Source organism: Schistocerca cancellata, chromosome 6 (genome assembly GCF_023864275.1).
Source record: "Schistocerca cancellata isolate TAMUIC-IGC-003103 chromosome 6, iqSchCanc2.1, whole genome shotgun sequence".
Classification (NCBI taxonomy): Eukaryota; Metazoa; Arthropoda; class Insecta; order Orthoptera; family Acrididae; genus Schistocerca; species Schistocerca cancellata.
Window position 1 is genome coordinate 714,380,292 of NC_064631.1, and position 24,115 is coordinate 714,404,406.

Genomic DNA, 24,115 nt, shown 5'->3' on the forward strand with positions numbered 1-24,115 from the left:
ATCTGGATGTATGTAATGACCTAACTGTGTGTGGAAAAGCAATGATAAAGGAGTAGTAAGAAATACTTTATTCTAACTTGATCCTGAATATGACATTTAATTCTTTCTCGATTAATGTATATGTTACCTGATTGTGTCATTTGAAAAGAAATGGTTTTGTTGCCAGTGTCTAATTACTGTTTCAAAGTTGCAGGTTTTATGTTTTATACCATTAATGCAAATTTTACCAAAGATGTGACAGAATGATGAAAAGCTTAAAGATGATGACAATAAACTGCTCAAAAATATGCTGTTGGGCAGCAATACAAGACAAAAGAATAAAACTTCTGCGGTCCTGAAGCTAAGGGCTACCAAATATACTATATGAGCAGTAGCCAAAGGACTTGCCATTATGGGGCAAGAAGTTGATAAGTGGTCACGAACTGCCAAACCTAGAGGATGGGGCAGCGTGTCAACTTAAAAAGGTGTTTTTTTGTGTTCTTTATCTAAATTGTGCATTTGTGCCTAAATTTGTATGTAAAAAGACTGCTAAACCAATAATGGGCAGAATGTGTAACATGGACTGCTAGTGCTGAGGCAAGCAGTGAATTAAGTTAGGTTTTTTGAGCAATATGTTATAAACTGACTATTCTTATTGAAGTCAGTGAAAAGTTATTAAAAAAGTGTGTATGTATTCTTGTTCAAATAGTTATTGATGTTTTGAGACTATGTTTTCTTGGATAACTTAAAGTTTTGGACTGCCTTGTTTTAAAACACAGCAGTGATGATTAAAGATAGGCTCTGAATATGTTACTGTGTTTATGTGTAACAAATATTTTGGACTGCAATTAATGAAGAGCAGCTTTAAAGTTAATTATTTTGAAACAACCTTGCAAAGTTACTTTGGTATTTAAAGAGTCAGTTGGAAAAAGGTTCTCATAGTTGTTTGTGTAAATAATTGTGCATATCTGGATGCAAACTGAAATTTTCAATATTTCATTAATTGCTGAACCTTGTAAAATGTATTGTGATCATTAATATGCTTGTGTGTCTATGAAATTTTACATTCCTCTAAAATTATTGAGAGACAAACTTCTGTTTTGCTAAGTTAAAATGTTTTGTGTTGTTGTATATGTGTATTTTCTTTATTTTATTTGAAGGCTATACCATATTCTACTAATATGCAGATTAATTTTGTACTGATTGCCTATTAATTGAACTGTGTATGAAATGAACAAGCTTAAAGATATTTTGTGTTATGTTGAAAATTAGTTTCCTTAAACCAGTGTGAAATTGAAAATGGCTTTAGATGTTTTATTTTGAAAATCTTTTGGAAGAAATGTATGCAATTTCGTAGAGTATATACTGTACGTTTGTAATGTGTGTTTTTTTTTCTCCCAACTGAAGTTGGATGGAATAATTTTTTTTCACAGCCAGCACCACTTAGGTGTTATAGATGTTTCCTTGAAGTATCCCTTACAGGAAACTTCAACGAAACATGGGGCATGTGTAACACCACAGCTCTTATGCTGTATGGATTTATTTGCTTTTGATTTATTTAATGTCACATTGTTGATCTTCTGTAAGTGTGATTGAATCGATAACATAAAATTGTGTACTCTTTTCTTTATATAAACTTTGAAGTCATGTTTTGATTCTATGCAAAGTAGTGTATCTGTAATTTAAAGTTCTTTGTCCCATTTGGAGGGAACAGAACTTATTGTATATAATTGTAATTTTGTGTGAATAATTTTTTGTAGAAGTGTCAATATGTGAAAATGTTCTGTTTTATTTAATGTATTTGTTTGCTGTTATGTAAATTGCTGATCCTCACTTAGGGCTTTTAGTTATTCTGTATGTAAAAGGTGTAGTGGTTCCCCTCGGGAACGGAAATGTGCAGAGCGCGCAAATTGTGGTTGGCATAGGTGGAAAAGGTGGAACTGATAGTCAGTCGGAGACGAGCCACCAGTCGGAAAGGAGCTACCAGTCTGTGCACTGTCAATGTAAAGGTGCATATCATGCTGATTCAGAGAGAGGCTTTTACTGCTTCTTTCCAATGCCTCGGATGGGTGGATAAATAGCTGGATCTATTCTGGAATTTGTATGAATCATCGCCATGAAGATACGATAAAGTCCAGCAATTCTGTCTGCGAATCCACCTACCAACATGCAGTTGCCACCACGTTGCGCAATCACTGTAACGTAATACTATATTGATGTACAGTGAAGGATCAGCCTAATGGATGTGTTAGTGTGCTGAAATATAAGGTAATTCATATCGGAATTTATGTTCCTACCTTGATTTTACTCCTCATCATAACACCTCTCAGGGTCCTCTCCGTTTGAAGTAAAGTGATTACCGAGTGTTCTTACTGAAAGTACATTGAAGCCTAGAGCTCTGTTAAATAATGCCTCTTGAACTTATTAAAGAGAAAGTTAAAGTCAATGATAATTGCTGAAAACAATTTTCCTAGTAAAACTGCTTATCAAAGTACTGTTGCTAACGGTAAAATTAAAAGTCCTTAAGTAAAGTAAATGAACACATTGTTGCCTGTAGTAAATTCTAAAAGGAGAGTCAGTTTCTTGCAATTTTGTCAACATTGTGCTTCGTTGTAGTAAAAGTGAGAAAGTTGCAGTTGTGAAACGTTACATTCTCATGTATGCCAAGTGTTTGTCTCTCTTGTGTGCATATTAACAGTATAAAGACCACTCAGTTTGTGTAAACCCTGAAAGTGATAGTGTTTTTCTGTACCTGTTATAATTTTGAAAATAGTTCCTGCTGCTCTAACTGTTAGCTTCAATCTTAAAACATATGTGCGTCAGAGTTCATTGCACTCGCGTGTTACTAAGTCTAGGTTGTGTCTGTTGTGTTGTCCATTATAGTTACTTATACCTACTTTCATAAACGAGAATGTTAATCTTTCTCTTGCCTAATTAGGCTGGCGACCGTTTCCCTTATTCTAGGAATAGTATAGCTAGGCAAAATTTTGTTTGTCACTATTCCAATATTTACGTAATTCTTACTTTCATTTCCGATAAGCCACCTCCGTTAGGAACAACACGGTCAATTTAACAAAATTCCTCTCAGAGGGTAACACTGTTCTGTTGCTTTGTGCCATAGTTTCTTTTACAAAATTGTTTTATGTTACAACCTGCTTCTGGCATTGAGGTTATGGTACAGTAGTAGCAAGCAAACAGAAAACGAGTGTTATAAACTTTGTCCACTGATCCTCAACACTATCTGTACTTGAGACAAAACTTTTGTGTTGAGCCGTCAGGTACTCTGAAATCTGCTTTTTGTCACTTTTTCTAAACAGAAAAATCTTCCTACCCTTTTTAATATTCCTATTTACGGCTGAAATCATCGATGCCGTAACCGCTTTATGATCGCTGATTCCCTGTTCTGCGTTAATTTTTTCAAATAGTTCGGGTCTGTTTGTCACCAGAAGGTCTAATATGTTATCGCCACGAGTCGGTTCTCTGTTTAGCTGCTCAAGGTAGTTTTCAGATAAAGCACTTTAAAAAATTTCACTGGATTCTTTGTCCCTGCCACCCGTTATGAACGTTTGAGTCTCCCAGTCTATATCCGGCAAATTAGAATCTCCACCCAGAACTGTAACATGGTGGGGAAATCTACTCGGAAATATTTTCCAAATTATCCTTCAGGTGCTCAGCCACAACAGCTGCTGAGCCAGGGGGCCTATAGAGACGGCAGTAGAGATGGGGGATCCGCTCTTGAACTGATTCATAGAGTTGAATCTTTCAAAGGAGTGAACAATCAGTGATTCAGAAAAAAAGAACGGTAGCTCCAAACGTTTCCCATGGCAGAGAGAGAGAGAGAGAGAGAGAGAGAGAGAGACGGAGCATATCAGCAGCGCCTCTGCTGGTCAGAGCACAGTGCACGCCACACAACACAGCCAGCGCCGGCCTCTGCCCTGCTTCTACCTTGGCTGCCTGCATTGTGCAGTGCTCCATTGGATTTTGTGTTTCACATATGCCGTGCCGTCTCTGTGCGTCGTCTGCCGCGTGCAGTGTCTGGCGCAGCTTAACTTCGCATCGCACTCTGTCAGCGATCGTTTCAGTCGCACGTCCTGCCCTCTGGGCAGTTGATGCGAACAACAGGACAGAGAGCCACCTAGCGGATAACATAGGAACTACTTGCAACAACCTGCTCGCAAGGGAACGGACGATTTGTCTCGGAACGGGTGGGTTCACTGCTCCCCCCACCCTCGGAACTCGCCCGCTCAATGCTCACCCCACCGTTCTCGACTCTAGCCAGAGCGTTGAGCAAAGCAACTCAGGTGTCACTCTGGTCTCTGCGGTCTCAGCTCACGCAGTAATACAGCTCGCAGCTCGACCTGCTCGACTCAGTGCTTCTGCATCGGAGTTCGTCTCTACTGGAACTTGTTCTTTGTAGTAATACCGCTATGTATATTACATTATTATGTTATGTATACATCATTTGTTTTTATTTTATTTTTATTTGTTTAAACTGATCAGATTAGGTTCCTGACGACTCCTCTTACTATAGGATTTTTATTATGGACACTCGAATTTACGCTTTAATTACGAGCGAACCGATAAACGTATCGCAAAATGTGATACACCAATATTTTCCTTGTTTTATTCTGCGTAAGGCTATATGCAGCACTTTAGTTTTACAGTCAAATTTATATTTTTTTTTCTTATTCTGGTACGGATTTTGCGATTGTAGGCGTCTTCGGAAGGAAACGTTCACTTTAAAAATATATGGCTTGCGATGTATTTGTATGAGGTTAATGAAATTTTAATACATTATAGCCAAATATATTGTTAATGTAAATCTCAAGTTACAACATTTTCCGATCACCCAAAAAACCACGATAGTGCAAAATAAATCAATAATCAAAAACTTTGTCATATCGTGGAAATTTCAATAAACAATACAAAATTCTTACTCATTATCTGTGTTACTTCAAAATAGGATCAAATAAGATCAAAATACAGGTATAGTACTGGAATAAACCAAGTTTAAAGGGCAATGTGCCTTCCATTTATTTTCTATTGTAAATGAGTGGTGAGTCACGAAAAAGAGCTAATTCATGTCAGGGAGTGAACAGTTCTGATCCGATCTCTGAAAAGAACAGTTTTGCCCATCTCTAGACGGCAGACGGCAGAACGTACTCCCTGAGGGACTCCCAGACCATCGTGCCATACGAATTTACTTTAACCGTAGCTGGCAGATGAGGCGACTCCCACCGATCGCCGCTGGAGAGGACGGTCGGACGTCCCGGGGCCTGGAGAGAGAGGCCGATGCACCTCTCTCGGCGACTGCTCACGACCGCGCACCGCGGGGTCAGACGCAGCCCGGCCGAGCGCACGCCAACTGCTTATTATATAGCCGCGTCCGCCGTGCTTTACGAGTCGCCCGTTCCCCTCCCAGCCTCCCTCCGTCTTTATTCGATTGCCCAACAGCGTTTCTTTATTTGCTCTGCCGTACGCGCGTACGTATATTCGTGGCGAGCTGCTGCGAAAGTCGCTCATGCATTATGCATACGGCCCCAGCGGGCGTCTTCGCCTCCAGATGCGAGATCCGTCCCGGTTTTACAGCGGCAACGGGCCAATAAGTTATTCGGCTAATCTGAGGAAGTGTCCGATGCGCGTAAGGGCACCGTGCTCCGAAGTCGGCGCCACACGCCGTAAAACCAATCCGGTCTCCTACTTCCATTCCCCTACCCTCTCCCCCGCTCCCTTTTCTTCTGTTCAACCACCTTCGCTCGCTCCACGTTTCTGTCTATCTTGTTCCTGTAGCTATGTGTGATCAGTCAAACAGCGAGTAATATACACTACTGGCCATTAAAAATGCTACACCGTGAAGATGTGCTACAGACGCGAAATTTAACCGACAGGAAGAAGATGCTGTGATATGATTAGCTTTTCAGAGAATTCACACAAGGTTGCCGCCGGAGGCGACACCTACAACGTGCTGACATGAGGAAAGTTTCCTACCGATTTCTCATACACAAACAGCTTGCCTCGTCAAACGTTCTTGTGATGCCTCGTGTAAGGAGGAGAAATGCGTACCATCTCGTTTCCGACTTTGATAAAGGTCGTATTTTAGCCTATGGCGATTGCGGTTTTTCGTATCGCGACATTGGTGCTCGCGTTGGTCGAGATACAATAACGGTTAGCAGAATATGAAATCGGTGGGTTCGGGAGGGTAATACGGAACGCCGTGCTGGATCCCAACGGCCTCGTATCACTAGCAGCGGAGATCACAAGCATCTTATCCGCATGGCTGTAACGGATCGTGCAGCCACGTCTCGATCCCTGAATCAACAGATGGGGACGTTAGCAACACAACAACCATCTGCACGAACAGTTCGACGACGTTTGCAGGAGCATGGACTATCAGCTCGGACACCATAGCTGCGGTTACCCTTGACGCTGCATCACAGACAGGAGCGTCCGTGATGGTGTACTCAACGACGAACCTTGGTGCACGAATGGCAAAACGTCATTTTTTCGGATGAATCTAGGTTCTGTTTACAGCATCATGATGGTCGCATCCGTGTTTGGCGAGATCGCGGTGAACGCACATTGGAAGCGTGTATTCGTCATCGCCATACTGGAGTATCACCCGGCGTGATGGTATGGAGTGCCCTTGGTTACACGTCTCGGTTACGTCTTGTTCGCATTGACGGCACTTTGAACAGTGGACGTTACGTTTCAGATGTGTTATGACCCGTGGCTCTGCCATTCATTCGATCCCTGCGAATCCCTACATTTCAGCAGGATAATGCACGACCGCATGTTGCAGGTCCTGTACGGGCCTTTCTGGATACAGAAAATATTCGACTGCTGCCCTGGCCAGCACATTCTCCAGATCTCTCATCTTTCTAATTGAAAACGTCCGGTCAATGGTGGCCGAGCAACTGGCTCGTCACAATACGCCAGTCACTGCTCTTGATGAAATGTGGTATCGCGTTGAAGCTGCATGGGCAGCTGTACCTGTACACGCCATCCAAGCTCTGTTTGACCCAATGCCCACGCGTATCAAGGCCGTTATTACGACCAGAGGTGGTTGTTCTGGGTACTGATTTCTCAGGATCTATGCACCCAAATTGCGTGATAATGTAATCACATGTCAGTTGTAGTATGATATATTTGTCCAATGAATGCCCGTTTGTCATCTGCATTTCTTCTTGGTGTAGCAATTTTTATGGCCAGCAGTGTATTACCGAAAACAGTATCGTCCCATGATGTGATGCTTAATTAGCTTGCGTCGTACACAGGGTGAACCACCAAAAACTTGCACCGCAAGTATTTCGATAATGGAAGGTGCCATTGATATGCGGTTTTCACAGATTGGAATGGCAGGCAGGGACCCGCCTATAAAACCTATACATAGTATTACGAATTTCAAATGTCATTTTGAAACTTGTGTTTAAATGAAAAATGAATAAAACTGATGTACTCTGTTTTGTGTAAAAGCTGTGCAGAAGTTAATGAATTATAATAGAAATTTGATTTGTCGTTATGAGGTGGGAAGTCTTTAATACTGGCAAAGTGAATAATCTGACTGCAAGAACTTTGAACAGTATAAACTACCTGAATAATGAACTTTGATACGAAACTAAATTAAACTCCTCCCGAACAGGCCATGAAGACCCAACGGTGTCGGCCGGCTGCCGTGTCATCCTCACCCCATAGGCGTCACTGAATGTGGATTTGGAGGGGCATGTGGTCAGCACACCGCTCTGCCGGCCGTATGTCAGTTTCCGAGACCGGAGCCGCTACTTCTCAATCAAGCAACTCCTCAGTTTGCCTGACAAGGGCCGAGTGCACCCCACTTGCCAACGGCGCTCCGCATACCGGATGGTCACCCATCCAAGTGCTAGCCCAGCCCGACAGCGCTTAACTTCGGTGATCTGACGGGAATCGGTGTTACCACAGCGGTAAGGCCGTTGTCCTTTGACATAAAGCCTACGATAATTAGTTTTGCAAAACTGACCCCAGATCCCAGAACTAAAACTGAAACACAACACAGAAAAATCAAACACTCCCTCAATGACATAAGATGGCCCTGAATAAAAAAAAATCAAAATTTTTAGTCCTTGCCTCTACTCTGCGGAAATCTGGATAACGCATTGCAGTACTGCTCTGTCTTGCGCGCCGCTGTGCTAAAGCTGCAAATTACTATATCTACACAGACACTAGTGAGATGCGATGAGTTCTTTGTTAGTTGCAAATCGGAGTATTTTCAGAACAGGCTTGGTTCCTTTTGTACTTAAAAAAAATCAAGACTAATTAAAAATTGTAATAGGAAGGTAGGTGAAAAAGGGCGCTGCAATAATAAGAGTGACTTCAAAACAATTACCTTAACTTCCTCTTTCACAGATCAGTTACCATTACATAATCATCTTAATTAAACGCATCGATAAATTGAGACTTAACATTTGAAACATAACAACTGCTTCCTCACTTTAACACAGCTAACCACCATCTTCTACTGCGTCTACGCGCACACCAAAGATGCTGTATTAGCTAACTCTGTGATACAGCGTACAAAAATCGCTGCTCGCTCACATGTAACAGCTCGAGAGCAAAGATATGACATTATTGTACAATCGAGTAATACTCAATACTATCATTTTTTTTAAAGTTACAAATATTTCAGTGGAACAATACCTATTTACAGTGCCCCAATCAAAGTAGACTAAATTAGAGCGTCGACGTTGCGTGATGCAAGAGTCCAGTGAAAGTAGATTACGAGATACCGTAGTTTGAACACTACAAAAAGCGACAGTAATCTCTTCCACGTGGTAGCCTAAACGAATGTCATTTTCACCTAGGGTGCGTACGTGCAGCCGTATATACATGTTAGTAAGTCTCAGAAGGTGTCGTGTTGTTGACTAGGACAGAGTGAAACGTCCCCTTAGAAAAATTATACATGACTGTGTTTAAACTGACACACAATATTTTTAGCGCAACGCAATCTGACTTTCAAAAATCCCTACAAAAGAATGGCCCTGACTAACATTAACCTATACGTTTCACAAATCACTTACCTCACAAAAATCTTGGTTACTCGAACTACTGCAATACAGCTAGCGCCACTACTGCCAGCTAAATAAAAGATTGAAACTACGGAAGGCACTAACTACTGATAGGCATAGTTTGTAAATGAAAGATTTTAATAGAGAACAAACAATGTATTTACCTTAATATTGTTCAAAAGTCATAATATATATAGCAGTTCATGACATCCAGTCTTACAAGTTTCAAAACTCCGCCATTTCTCTCCCCACATCCACCACTGCTGGCGGCTCACCTCCAACTGCGCAACGCTACGCGCTGTTCACATCCAGCTGCCCAACACTACAATGGCAGACAACAATGCAAACTAGCCACAGACTGCACACAGCACAGCCAGTGATTTTCATACAGAGCGCTACGTGGCGTTACCAATAAGAAAACCTAAACAGTCTACTTACAGTACTGAGTTTGGCGAAGCATGGTACTTGATCATAGGATTATATTAAATCACGTGAACATGAGGACATTTGAAGCTATCGCAGTCCCACTGAGTTAGCTTCTTTCACTATTTTCTGATACATATACAGTTCTTTTTGTTTAAATAATTCACAGTCAGTGATTAATAGTACAACGAATTGTAGAAAATATGTTGTGTGGATCATGGAGGCCTCAATCAGGATTTTAATGTAACCATAGATTTTCACATCTACACATAATAAAGCTTGCCATGGATACACTAGAGGCTACTATCGTGTGCTTCTTACACTTCAGCAAAGCCTTTGACACCAACGACTTCGACATCCTACTGGCCAAATTTAGCAGCCTGAATTTCTCGCCAAGTGCAGTGTAGTGCTTTCTCTCATACCTGACGCCTCACCAGCAATATCGTCATATCCGTCACCACAAAGTCGCAATGGAGGCAGGTAACATCACGCATCTCTCAGAGTTCGGTATTAGGTCTGTTGTATTCTTCGTCGCCACTGTAGTGTCCTCGTCGCCACTGTAGAGTCTTGTACCACAGGAATCAAGGGAGGGGATGTTGTTTGGCGGCCGGTATCCTCTCTCTACAACACAACTGCACCCATGTATTAACAGGGTTCTTTATTTACACAAACAGGAAGGTACTTAACTTTAAGAGTCCATTTGTCGTGGTAAAAGCTCGTCGCTAATAGTCCACGTTAGCCTCACTGCTGGTGAAGTTCAAGGCCTGCTAAGTGATGAATGACAGATGCCGAAGTAGGATGCGAGGTAGTGCGCTGGTGACTGAGCTAGTGACTGAGACTGACTGAGACTGAGCTGAAACTCAATCCACCAGTCCATGGCAGTGCCCCAAATACTTGTGGTCGAGATGACGTTGTCGGTGTTTTGCTTGCGAGTCTGCCTTTGGCCTCTCTCCTGATAGGCATGTTTCATCCAGCGCCTACTACTGACTTTCTTCCAACATCTTTGCCAACTGCTGTGCCGGCGTCAGCTTACGTCAGCACAAGGTCCTGCACTCTTTTCATTGTAGGTCAATGATGTATTATCAGTTTTGTCCTACTGCATACAGCACATGTGCACATGTGCCTACATCTTTGCCAACTGCTGTGCCGGCGTCAGCTTACGTCAGCACAAGGTCCTGCACACTTTTCATTGTAGGTCAATGATGTATTATCAGTTTTGTCCTACTGCATACAGCACATGTGCACATGTGCCTACATCTTTGCCAACTGGTGTGCCAGCGTCAGTTTACGTCAGCACAAGGTCCTGCACTCTTTTCATTGTAGGTCAATGATGTATTATCAGTTTTGTCGTACTGCATACAGCACATGTGCACATGTGCCTACATCTTTGCCAACTGCTGTGCCGGCGTCAGCTTACGTCAGCACAAGGTCCTGCACTCTTTTCATTGTAGGTCAATGATGTATTATCAGTTTTGTCCTACTGCATACAGCACATGTGCACATGTGCCTACATCTTTGCCAACTGCTGTGCCGGCGTCAGCTTATGCCAGCACAAGGTCCTGCACTCTTTTCATTGTAGGTCAATGATGTATTATCAGTTTTGTCCTACTGCATACAGCACATGTGCACATGTGACTACATCTTTGCCAACTGGTGTGCCAGCGTCAGTTTACGTCAGCACAAGGTCCTGCACTCTTTTCATTGTAGGTCAATGATGTATTATCAGTTTTGTCGTACTGCATACAGCACATGTGCACATGTGCCTACATCTTTGCCAACTGCTGTGCCGGCGTCAGCTTACGTCAGCACAAGGTCCTGCACTCTTTTCATTGTAGGTCAATGATGTATTATCAGTTTTGTCCTACTGCATACAGCACATGTGCACATGTGCCTACATCTTTGCCAACTGCTGTGCCGGCGTCAGCTTACGCCAGCACAAGGTCCTGCACTCTTTTCATTGTAGGTCAATGACGTATTATCAGTATTGTCCTACTGCATACAGCACATGTGCACATGTGCCTACATCTTTGCCAACTGCTGTGCCGGCGTCAGCTTACGTCAGCACAAGGTCCTGCACTCTTTTCATTGTAGGTCAATGATGTACACTCCTGGAAATTGAAATAAGAACACCGTGAATTCATTGTCCCAGGAAGAGGAAACTTTATTGACACATTACTGGGGTCACATACATCACATGATCACACTGACAGAACCACAGGCACATAGACACAGGCAACAGAGCATGCACAATGTCGGCACTAGTACAGTGTATATCCACCTTTCGCAGCAATGCAGGCTGCTATTCTCCCATGGAGACGATCGCAGAGATGCTGGATGCAGTCCTGTGGAACGGCTTGCCATGCCATTTCCACCTGGCGCCTCAGTTGGACCAGCGTTCGTGCTGGACGTGCAGACCGCGTGAGACGACGCTTCATCCAGTCCCAAACATGCTCAATGGGGGACAGATCCGGAGATCTTGCTGGCCAGGGTAGTTGACTTACACCTTCTAGAGCACGTTGGGTGGCACGGGATACATGCGGACGTGCATTGTCCTGTTGGAACATCAAGTTCCCTTGCCGGTCTAGGAATGGTAGAACGATGGGTTCGATGACGGTTTGGATGTTCCGTGCACTATTCAGTGTCCCCTCGACGATCACCAGTGGTGAACGGCCAGTGTAGGAGATCGCTCCCCACACCATGATGCCGGGTGTTGGCCCTGTGTGCCTCGGTCGTATGCAGTCCTGATTGTGGCGCTCACCTGCACGGCGCCAAACACGCATACGACCATCATTGGCACCAAGGCAGAAGCGACTCTCATCGCTGAAGACGACACGTCTCCATTCGTCCCTCCATTCACGCCTGTCGCGACACCACTGGAGGCGGGCTGCACGATGTTGGGGCGTGAGCGGAAGACGGCCTAACGGTGTGCGGGACCGTAGCCCAGCTTCATGGAGACGGTTGCGAATGGTCCTCGCCGATACCCCAGGAGCAACAGTGTCCCTAATTTGCTGGGAAGTGGCGGTGCGGTCCCCTACGGCACTGCGTAGGATCCTACGGTCTTGGCGTGCATCCGTGCGTCGCTGCGGTCCGGTCCCAGGTCGACGGGCACGTGCACCTTCCGCCGACCACTGGCGACAACATCGATGTACTGTGGAGACCTCACGCCCCACGTGTTGAGCAATTCGGCGGTACGTCCACCCGGCCTCCCGCATGCTCACTATACGCCCTCGCTCAAAGTCCGTCAACTGCACATACGGTTCACGTCCACGCCGTCGCGGCATGCTACCAGTGTTAAAGACTGCGATGGAGCTCCGTATGCCACGGCAAACTGGCTGACACTGACGGCGGCGGTGCACAAATGCTGCGCAGCTAGCGCCATTCGACGGCCAACAACGCGGTTCCTGGTGTGTCCGCTGTGCCGTGCGTGTGATCATTGCTTGTACAGCCCTCTCGCACTGTCCGGAGCAAGTATGGTGGGTCTGACACACCGGTGTCAATGTGTTCTTTTTTCCATTTCCAGGAGTGTATTATCAGTTTTGTCCTACTGCATACAGCACATGTGCACATGTGCCCACATCTTTGCCAACTGCTGTGCCGGCGTCAGCTTACGCCAGCACAAGGTCCTGCACTCTTTTCATAGTAGGTCAATGACGTATTATCAGTTTTTTCTAGGAAAAAACTGCACATGTGCGCTGATGACATCTAGTAGTACCTACATACAAAACCAATAAACCTGAAGACAGAGGCTGAGAATCTCAGTAACGACTCTTGTGTACTACACAACTGACAAAGGATACAGGATTAAAGCTTAAGTCATACACAAAACCCAAGCAGTACTGGTTTGTCAATCTAGGCTTATTAGCCCAAAATATCGGGAATCTCTGCCATCTTTAAACTTAAATGGGCCAAATATCAAATTCTCTGCTTCAACAAAGACTCTAGGAGTAATAATAGAAGAAAATCTAAATCGAATTGAGCATGTAACTACAGTGTGCAATAAGGTATCAGCATCTTTCCACGCGCTATAAAAATATAAGAAGCTCTTCCCTTTTGACCTGATAAATAAACTTGGACAAACACTTACACTTCCAATTATTGGTTACAGTGATGTTATTCTGCAAGGCCGTTCTCAGGAAAGCTCACAGCCCTGGAACCGTTTATGAATGCATGTCTTCGTTATATTGTGATGCTCGACTCTTTGATAACATTTCACCACCATATGCTCAGGCATCCTCACCGCGTGCAATACGAGTGCAGAGAGTTCCATACCTTCTGTCTTCTCTATTGTCTTATGAACGAACACTGTGCTTCATATCTCTACACGACATTAACTCTCTTTTCTGAACAACATGGCAGAAACACAAGTTCCAATCAGAGCAAAATCCTTTGTGTATTCTCGCTCGTTCACCCATTTTTTCGAAGTCCTTCTCAGTAGGAAGAACCCGATTCTGGAATAACCTCCTGCATTATAGTAGAGAACTAACTATCTCCATCTTCAGAAGGCAGTGAATAACATATCTATTAAAGCAACAATATGGATTACCACTGTCCCTGAACGCACTAGTTAGAGTTGCACATCGTTCTTTCGGCCAGATCTTCCTCTTTCCCGAGTATTCTTAGTTGGCGCAGACTCCTTAAAATTCCTTTCCCCAGAACTTGCAATATCAGAAAACATCTATGTTGTACACCTATAAATTATTTTTATACCTGCCACTGCGTTATTGTTATTATTGTCATTATGACTGTCGTTATTATTACTGTTATCGCTACCAGCGACAGCATCTGAAGCAGCACAAGTACTGCCAGTTTTAACTCTGTTAGTTTATAGTCAACATTATCTACTTACATTGCCCACTTCAGAAACTGAGATCATTTAATAGTATTTGCTGTATTAAAATTGTTATTTCTTAGGTGACTATTGTGTAAAAAAGGCACTTGATGTGTGAAACCCTAGTCGGATATAAGAGAGGACCTGATGGTCCTAATCAGATATGATTCAATAAAAAAATTGAAATAAATAAATGGTCAAGAACTCTTACCACTAATTTTAAATCATGGCCTCAATTCGACCGAGTTACACTCTGTAATCTGCACTGAACCACCTCGTGCAATGTTATTTCTGCGTTCGACAGAAATACAGGGGTGTTTCCGTAAGACGAGCAAAAATGTACAGGGACTTAGAGAATGCCCCAGTGAACAATTCGAGATAGCGAACCTAAGTTAGGAGAAGCCACTTAAGAAGCTATGAAAGTAAACTTGTCTACCGCTCTGTCTTGCATTACTGTTTTGCACCTATTTACAACTAACATCCGTACAAGTTTACACGAACTGAGCTGTTTATTTACATGTGCATTCTTTATTTCCTGCAAGGAAACAAGGAGGACGTTCCTCCATACCTTCTACCTGGCCGACTGAATGCCCACCGGTACTTGAGGTTCGTGCAAAGAGTTCTACCTGAGTTACTGGAGAACGTGCCAATGTGAGAAGATGTGGGTACAACATGACGGTGTATCGCTTCACTTCAGTGTCAATGTCTGCAGCCGTCTCAGTGCTGTAGTACCTGGTCGGTGGATAGGAGGGGGAGGTCCTATTCCATGGCCTGCCAGGTCACCTGACCCGAATCCCCTCGATTACTTCCTATGGCTATATCTAAAGTCACGTGGGTATGAGACCCAAGTGGATACGGAGATGGAATTAGTTTCCAGAATTGTAGCTCCCTGTGATGTGATTCGAAACGCACCAGGGATATTTGTCATGCTGCGTCATAGTCTTGTTCGCCGATGTCATGCTTGCATTGAGGTTGTCAGTTTCAGCACATTTTGTAAGATACTATAGAAATGGTAAGTTAATTGTATCAATGATGTTTTTCCTATTATCTCCCTAAGCTAGTTTCTCCGATCACAGATTTCCTATTTCAATTTGTTCAGTGGAGCACTCTCTATGTACTATTAAATTTTTGGATGCTCTTACACAAACACCTTGTACAAAAAAAAACCACACTCAGTGTGACAACTCCTATATTTTTCTCTCCATGTTTTTATGTTGCGCTGAGCAAAGTAAGCTATTCCTGTTCTTTTATCGTATGTCTTTCAAAAAATGGTTCAAATGGCTCTAAGCACTATGGGACTTAACATTTGAGGTCATCAGTCCCCTAGACTTACACTACTGGCCATTAAAATTGCTACACCACGAAGATGGCGTGCTACAGACGAGAAACTTAAGCGACACGAAGAAGATGCTGTGATTTGCAAATGATTAGCTTTTCAGAAATTTCACACAAGGTTGGCGCCGGTGGCGTCACCTACAACGTGGTGACATGAGGAACGTTTCCAACCGATTTCTCAGACACAAACAGCAGTTGACCGGCGTTGCCTGATTAAACGTTCTTGTGATGCCTCGTATAAGGAGGGGAAATGCGTACCATCACGCTTCCGACTTTGATAAAGGTCGGATTGTAGCCTATCGCGATTGCGGTTTATCGTATCGCGACATAGCTGCTCGCCTTGGTCGAGATCCAATGACTGTTAGCAGAATGTGGAATCGGTGGGTTCAGGAGGGTAATACGGAACGCCGTGCTGGATCCCAACGGCCTCGTATCACTAGCACTCGAGAGGTCAGGCATCTTATCTGCATGGCTGTAATGGATCGTGCAGCCACGTCTCAATCCCAGAGTCAACAGACGGGGACATTTTCAAGACAACAACCATCTGCACGAATAGTTCGAGGAGGTTGGCAGCAGCACGGAATATCAGCTCGGAGACCATGGCTGCGGTTACCCTTGACGCTGCATCACAGACAGGAGCACCTGCGATGGTGTACTCAACGACGAACCTGGGTGCACGAATGGCAAAACGACATTTTTTCGGATGAATCCAGGTTCTGTTTACAGCATCATGTTGGTCGCATCCGTGTTTGGCGACATTGCGGTGACGCACATTGGAAGCGTGTATTCGTCATCGCCATACTGGCGCATCACCCAGCGTGATGGCGTGGGGTGCCATTGGTTACACGTCTCGGTCACCTCTTGTTCGCATTGACGGCACTTTGAACAGTGGACGTTACATTTAAGATGTGTTACGACCCGTGGCTCTACCCTTCATTCGGTCCCTGCGAAACCCTACATTTCAGCAGGATAATGCACTACCGCATGTTGCAGGTCCTGTACGGGAGTTTCTGGATTCCGAAAATACGGGCGTTTCTGGATACAGAAAATGTTCGACTGCTGCCCTGGGCAGCACATTCTCCAGATCTCTCAGCAACTGAAAACATCTGGTCAATGGTGGCCTAGCAACTGCCTCGTCACAATACGCCAGTCACTACACTTGATCAACTGTGGTATCGTGTTGAAGCTGCACGGGCAGGTGTACCTGTACACGCCGTCCAAGCTCTGTTTGACTCAATGGCCGGTCGTATCAAGGCCGTTATTACGGCCAGAGGTGGTTGTTCTGGGTACTGATTTCTCAGGATCTATGCAGCCAAATTGCGTGAAAATGTAATCACATGTCAGTTCTAGTATAATATATTTCTCCAATGAATTCCCGTTTATCATCTGCATTTGTTCCTGGTGTAGCAATTTTAATGGCCAGTAGTGTAGAAGTACTTAAACCTAACTAACCAAAGGTTATCATGCACATCCATGCCCGAGGCAGGATTCGAACCTGCGGCCGTAGCGCAGCGCGGTTCCGGACTGAAGCGCCTAGAACGACTCGACCACATCGGCTGCCTATCGTATATCTTTAAGGGCACATTAAAAGAGCTTTATAATATAATCTCATGGGTCTAAATTTGGTATGTTTATTCAGGGCATAGTTTCCGTAAAGTCAAGCGGCGGCACACCAGACGGGAACGTTAGATCAGAGAGGGCTGTGAAGGAGACGTCAGCCAATAGCACGCTGACCGACCTTTCTCCAGGACGACAATGCGACAGCATCGGCCTCTAGGCGAAGAGAACATTAGCGCCGCTCCCGACTGGTCGCGGTCCAGTTCTACAGAAGTGTCAAGGTCAGCGAACTGGATAGAAGCATCTACTGGGCTGTTTCACTTGTAATGGAACCTTTATACTGAAGGACATTGAGTATATTGCATGTCGCCCTTTGCTTGCTACACATTTATGTATTTCTCAAAGTTAAGTATTGTCATTTATCTTATTGTTATAAAAACTCATTTACACGATTTGCTTGAATTGTTCTCTAGCGATCTAGGAAGCATGTTTCCTAGATATCCCATCTTTGACGAATATCCAGGATACAACAGTTTCGGGATACGCATTTGCGTGTAAACAGAATCTGAAACGAGAACAGGCAGATTACAATCTCCCAGGATGAACTATTGCGGCACTGCAGGGAACAGCCGTCGACAAACGTGAACTGTGGGGAGTTCTCACCTATGAAACTCGTTTTCGCGCCTTCGATGTTTCGAAGTTCTTTTTGAGTACATCGCTAGTCTGAGAAATGCAGGACAGCAACTTCCCGAAACATGAACTACGTCGCTATCCATATTTATAACGGGACAATCTACTGACCGCAAGACAAAATGGGTATCTTGTTCCAGGCTGACATGAGTAATGCCTACGTATGAAGTTACAAGACGTGCTGAATGCGTGCACTGGTCCGACCCGAGCTATAGCCATCTAAGAAGCGAACAGATATCTCGTCCTCAATGGAAAGCCGCGAAAACGATCAATACAAGTAGAGGCAAATAGAGCAAGCCATTACAAACTGCACCCCTAATTGTTTAAGATGCTGACAGTGTGCTTTGTTTCTGCTTGGAAAATGTAAATTCTACCTTACGACCGCGCATTTGTTTGTAACTTTGCAACGTCCTCATATTATCACCTGAGTGTTAAGTCGATAAACAGGTTTAATAATAATGACGGAACATATCTCAGGAAACGTAAAAAATACTTCCCCTCTGCGAATGGAAACTCTCTCTTTCTCTCTTTTTTTTTTTTTTTTTTAATAATCAGTCGAGCTTGTATTCCGCCTTGCCGCCTTGTTTAGTAACAACATCTAAGAGTTACATTCGGATTTTATCCACAGATAGTAGAAGCAATTAAACTGCTGAGTCTCATTCCTGCGCGAAATAAATAAATGTGCCGTTAAAACGTTTTCATTTTATATTCGAAAATAAGAAACTGTATGGTTAAATTCTTCTGAGACGTCTGTTTCGGGAAGTCATAAAGTTTCCAACTACTGTAGATATTTATATCTCTGTGCAGCTCCTTACGAACTAATAAAGTTACGATTGTCGTCACTACATTGAGAATTACGCAGTAAAAATTAAGTAAAGTTACTAAAATTCAGATTATTTACTATAGCGAAGGATGACTGGAAAGACGTGAAAATGTATGGAAGCCAAACTGTGCATTGATAGTAAATATTTGTTAGTCGCAGAGAAGCTTTTAAATTTAGTGAGGTGCAAGTTAGTGGCTGCATAAGGGTACTCAAATAGTGAGTAAGACCTGTCACCAGAGGGTAGATAGTTACGGTTCTGCGTGGACTGTGGCATTAGCCAGTGCGAATCAACGACATGGGCGGCCAGTAACGTATTCTGAAAGTAGTTCTTATCTGAGAAAGGACTCCCATTTATTAATGGTTTCAAAAGCATACTGATATTTTCTTATGAACTGCCAGCAACTGTCCACTTTTCAACAGAAAAACAGCATGCGCCAACTGCAAAGCTTTTGCACAGCTGAAGTGCCTGTAGTGAGTTGCGTACTGTCTATAACCTTGATGTCTGCAGGACGCAGCGGAGGCACAGAAGATTCTTCCATCAATAAGCGCTCTCTTCTGGCTAGAAATTATTCTCAATAGATTAAACTCGACAACAGGACGTTATCTTTGTTCGTTGTTTATTACTGATGATCAAATCTGAAGCCGAAGTGAATTTATTAAGTTACCTAGAAAGTCGGCTGTATTATTTGCTGTTCTGCAGATACCGGAAGCGGCTGTTTGCTGCTGAACGAGATCATATCTGTAGCTTTACTTTAGTTTTGCGCAATGAATGTTAAAACAAACTTCTTCGCCAATTAATAGTGAGTAGATCAAATTTTATAATTACACTATTTACTAGTGTTACATCCTCAATTACGGCAGGGAAGGTGCAAAATACCCTAGCTCAGATAAATTTAGTCAATTTAGTGATAAAAATTATAGTTCAAGCAGCCCTGTTGATAAATTTGAATGATGAAATGAATAAATCCATTACACCGTTCAGAAACAGTGTTATATAACATTTTTTACCAGGCTTAAGTCCATTTATTCATGTGCTTCTAGTTCAGTGTAGGTGAAAGAGTACAACTAAACCCACAAGACTTGTATGTAGACCGTGCAGGTAGAGGAAGAAGTGGATGGCTACGAGATTAGGGTTCAAAAATGGTTCAAATGGCTCTGAGTAATATGGGACTTAACTTCTGAGATCATCAGTCCCCTAAAACTTAGAACTACTTAAACCTAACTAATCTAAGAACACCACACACATCCATGCCCGAGGCAGGATTCTAACCTGCGACCGTAGCGGTCGCGCGGTTCCAGACTGCAACACCTAGAACCGCTCGGTCACTCCAGCCGGCACGAGATTAGGGAAATGGTTCAAATGGCTTTGAGCACTATGGGACTTGAACATCTATGGTCATCAGTCCCCTAGAATTTAGAACTACTTAAACCTAAGTAACCTGAGGACATTACACACATCCACCCCCGAGGCAGGATTCGAACCTGCGACCGTTGCAGTCGCGCGGTTCCGGAGTGAAGCGCCTAGAACCGCTTGGCCACCGCGGCCGGCTATAGCGTCTGGACCACTGTCGCTTTTATGTTTTGTGTGTGTTGTGGCACATAAAAAAAGTTTTTTCCATAACTTCGGTGTTTCACGGGATATAATAGGATAGCGATGATTAGCAGCTGTGTATGCATGGACGTACTTCATTAAATCGGAGAAGATGTAATTAGTTTCCCAGACCTGATGATGGAATGTGTTTCGAAATCGATTATGCGTGTTTTATGAATAATCAAAATTAATAAGGCGCATCCTGTGGAAGTTCGTAATTGAACATACCACCGTCAAAAATGGCTCTGAGCACTATGGGACTTAACATCTGAGGTTATGAGTCCCCTAGAACGTAGAACTACTTAAACCTAACTAATCTAAGGACATCACACACGTGCATGTTCGAGGCAGGATTCGAACCTGCGACCGTAGCGGTCGCGCGGTTCCAGACTGAAGTGCCTAGAACCGCTCGGTCACAACAGCCTGCGTACCACCGTCAATAGCGATGCAGACATTAAAATCTAGCAGCCGTTAACGATAGTCTTTTCGTGACGTTAAGTTTTTGAAAACACAGTAGCTTTTACAGTTTCATAATCTGTACAGATATTCAAGTCAACCGATGTTCGATGCAGGGTGGTGCAGACAACTGGTATCTCGCCCGCCTGTACTTACCCCGTGCCCTGCGTCGCAGACAGCTGACGTAACGCAGAGGTTCCTACCCTCTGCGGCCGGCAAGATAATCCATTCATCCCTGAGAGACCACCCGCCCGGACGCATTCAGCGCGGTTATGATTTATTTACACCGTGCCGTGACAATGGGGCGCGCGCGCTCCGGTTATTGAATTAGGCCGCAGCTGAGTGGCGTTAGTCACAGCTCGCCGCCAGGCGGCGCCGCTATTAAAACGGCGCCACCCTGCGCTACAAACGCCGTGGCTCTGGGTCCAGGCGTTTGCCCCTCAGAGACCGCGACGCACCCGCCATCTGTGTCCTGCGTTGCGCAGCGGCAAACTCTTTCCATTGTTTGCCTTTCCACTGTGCGAGACCGCGACCTAGAGGGGGGGCTCAGACACAATGCCCTAATCAAGCGAAGCTGCAACTTCCCCGCTGGCAATAAAGGAGCTTGATTGTTGGCGAATGAAATGGCACGAGCTACGGGAACAGTGGAGGTCGGACCGAAGAGCGAAGTGCATTAAGCACTTGTTACGGCGTTACCAAATTATATTGGCTCCTAAACTTAGCAGTAGTATGTGCTGCTTCATGTTATCTCGGCACAATAAATGGTCCCTTAAGAGTTCGGCAGAGCAACTACAGAAATATGATTTCTTGAGCTGTTATTTCAGCCGTATACCTTTCGACCACCTTCTGTGTAAGGCGAAAGGGTGAAGCAATACACTGTCGGCTGCTTCCATAGAGTGTAAACATCTAATTAGCTACGGAGTGAAGATTCGGATGCGCAGAACGAGAATGGTGTCCGCAACATCTCTTGCATCTCAAGTCACGTGATTTTGGGACGGCACGTTTTACCCTGTACAGCGCTTAGCGTATCTTGAGTGTAATTACTCCGCTGCTCCAGACATATCACCTACAGAAGTACCATCGAACTTCGTATATGCGTTTTGCAGACCTCTTGACAGACTGATACCAGGAACTGAAGTTAACTCAAAGATGTGAAGAACAATGATATTGTGCTTTTTCGCCACAGTATCATAGCTCAGATTCCAGTTTATATACGTTTTCTTCGATAGCGGGATAAGAGCTGACAGCCAACAATTTTTTTATGAACTTCCTGGCAGATTAAAACTGTGTGCCCGACCGAGACTCGAACTCGGGACCTTTGCCTTTCGCGGGCAAGAACTCTACCATCTGTAAAGTTTGGAAGGTAGGAGACGAGATACTGGCAGAAGTAAAGTAGCGGGTGTGAGTCGTGCTTCGGTAGCTCAGATGGTAGAGCACTTGCCCGCGAAAGGCAAAGGTCCCGAGTTCGAGTCTCGGTTGGGCACACAGTTTTAATCTGCCAGGAAGTTTCATATCAGCGCACACTCTGCTGCAGAGTGAAAATCTCATTCTGGAATATTTTTTATGTTTTTTTTGCACTTATTCATGTTGTCAAATTTCCGTTCTAATTAATTACATTAGGAGTGACACTGTAGCCGGAAAAACAATGCATTTGGCTCTATGAAACTATTACACACAATACGGTAAGGGATTTCCTCAATTTGAATATCCATTATTATTTTCAGTTTTTCTTTACTTACCCTCTGGATTTTATAGACAAGTAAAATATCTATACATTAAATGTACTCGCAATTGCAAATAATGTCAACTGTCAACTGTAGAATGGAACGACGGCAATGAAAAATTCTGCCGGACCGGGATTCGAACCCGTTTTTCCCGCTTATCGTGGGCTGTCACCTTGCCATTTTTCTTTATATAATGAGTAAAGGAATCAACGACGTCAAATGATATCCGTTCAAGTTGATCGTTGATTCCTTTACTCATTTTTTTTTTAATTACAGACAACAATCGGGCCGAAGCCGCTGAGCTACCGTACTGGCTTCAACTTCCATATGTCATCAACCACGATCTGGACTCGTACATCCATTATGGATATTCCTGTACAGGTGAGACGTTCTAATTGAAAGTCGCTTGTCCGGTATTGACAAAGAGATACGCAGTCGCATTGCATGTTCTATTCTGATTACGATGCAATGTTCCTTTTGACATGGATGCATTGTCGTCACTCCATTCTACTTTTCTACATTCATTTTACTACAGACCTTGGTACACAGTTGTGACTAATGATACTAGCTCGCTGCCGGATGTGAGACATAATGATGCTACTGTTATAATCGGCTATCACAGATTGGAGTGAGCAGTGCTGCTCACTGACGTAAGTAGTCTTCCAGCAGAGGCGGCGATGTGGGGAGAGAGATGGCGGAGTTTTGAAATTTGTAAGACTGGATGTCATGAACTGCTATACATATTATGACTATTAAGTTATTACATTGTTTATCTCTATCAAAATATTTCATTTGCTAACTATGCCTATCAGTAGTTAGTGCCTTCAGTATTTTGAATCTTTTATTTAGCTGGCAGTAGTGGCGCTCGCTGTATTGCAGTAGTTCGAGTAACGAGGATTTTTGGTGAGGTAAGTGATTTGTGAAAGGTGTAGGTTAATGTTAGTCATGACCATTCTTTTGTAGAGATTTTTGAAAATCAGATTGTGTTGCACTTAAAAATATTGTGTGTCAGTTTAAGCACAGTTTTGTATAATTGTTCAAAGGTGACATTCCATATGGCGACCCTGCCAGGATACCTCACTGGAATCTTCTGATTTTTTCTTGTAGTTTGTGTAATTAGTGTAGCTATTGTTTATTGCTAGCACATAATTATAGAGAGAATTTCCTTTGTAGTTGTAGTTTTTCATTGTTGTACAGTAAAACACTTGTGGCATGCATGTAGATTTGCACCAAGTATTTTGCAGCTGTGCTTGCAATTAACTAAATATTTTTTTCAGTGCTATGTTAATGTGTTCTCTTATTTTTGCTCTTCAAATTGTGCTTTTCTGTGTTATCTTGTGAAATATTGTGACAATAATAGTGTGTGAAAAATGTAACACTAGGCTCCCAAGTAAACTGAGAAATAATAGTGACGACGAGTGTAGCTTATCAGCACCACTGTGTAGTGAATTAACAGACATTCAAAGTAGTAATTTGGTAATTGTGCATAGGGAAATGGAGCAGGCGTCAAATAATGGTGTAGAAAGTGAAACAGGTAGTGAACAGGGAAGCATTATCGATCGATCGGTTGGCAACAGCTCGCCTCAGGAATCCGGAATGTCAGAACACAATATTGCAAATACTGTAGACTCAGGTTTTGGGTTCTTACCGTTTTCTCAAATGAGTCAAGAC

The 24,115-nt window shown here is 43.6% G+C and overlaps 1 pseudogene; it reads right to left on the reverse strand.

Annotated features, from left to right (window-relative positions):
• Positions 1-7,812: 7,812 nt before the first annotated feature.
• Positions 7,813-7,930, reverse strand: LOC126089647 (5S ribosomal RNA; annotated as a pseudogene).
• Positions 7,931-24,115: the final 16,185 nt, after the last annotated feature.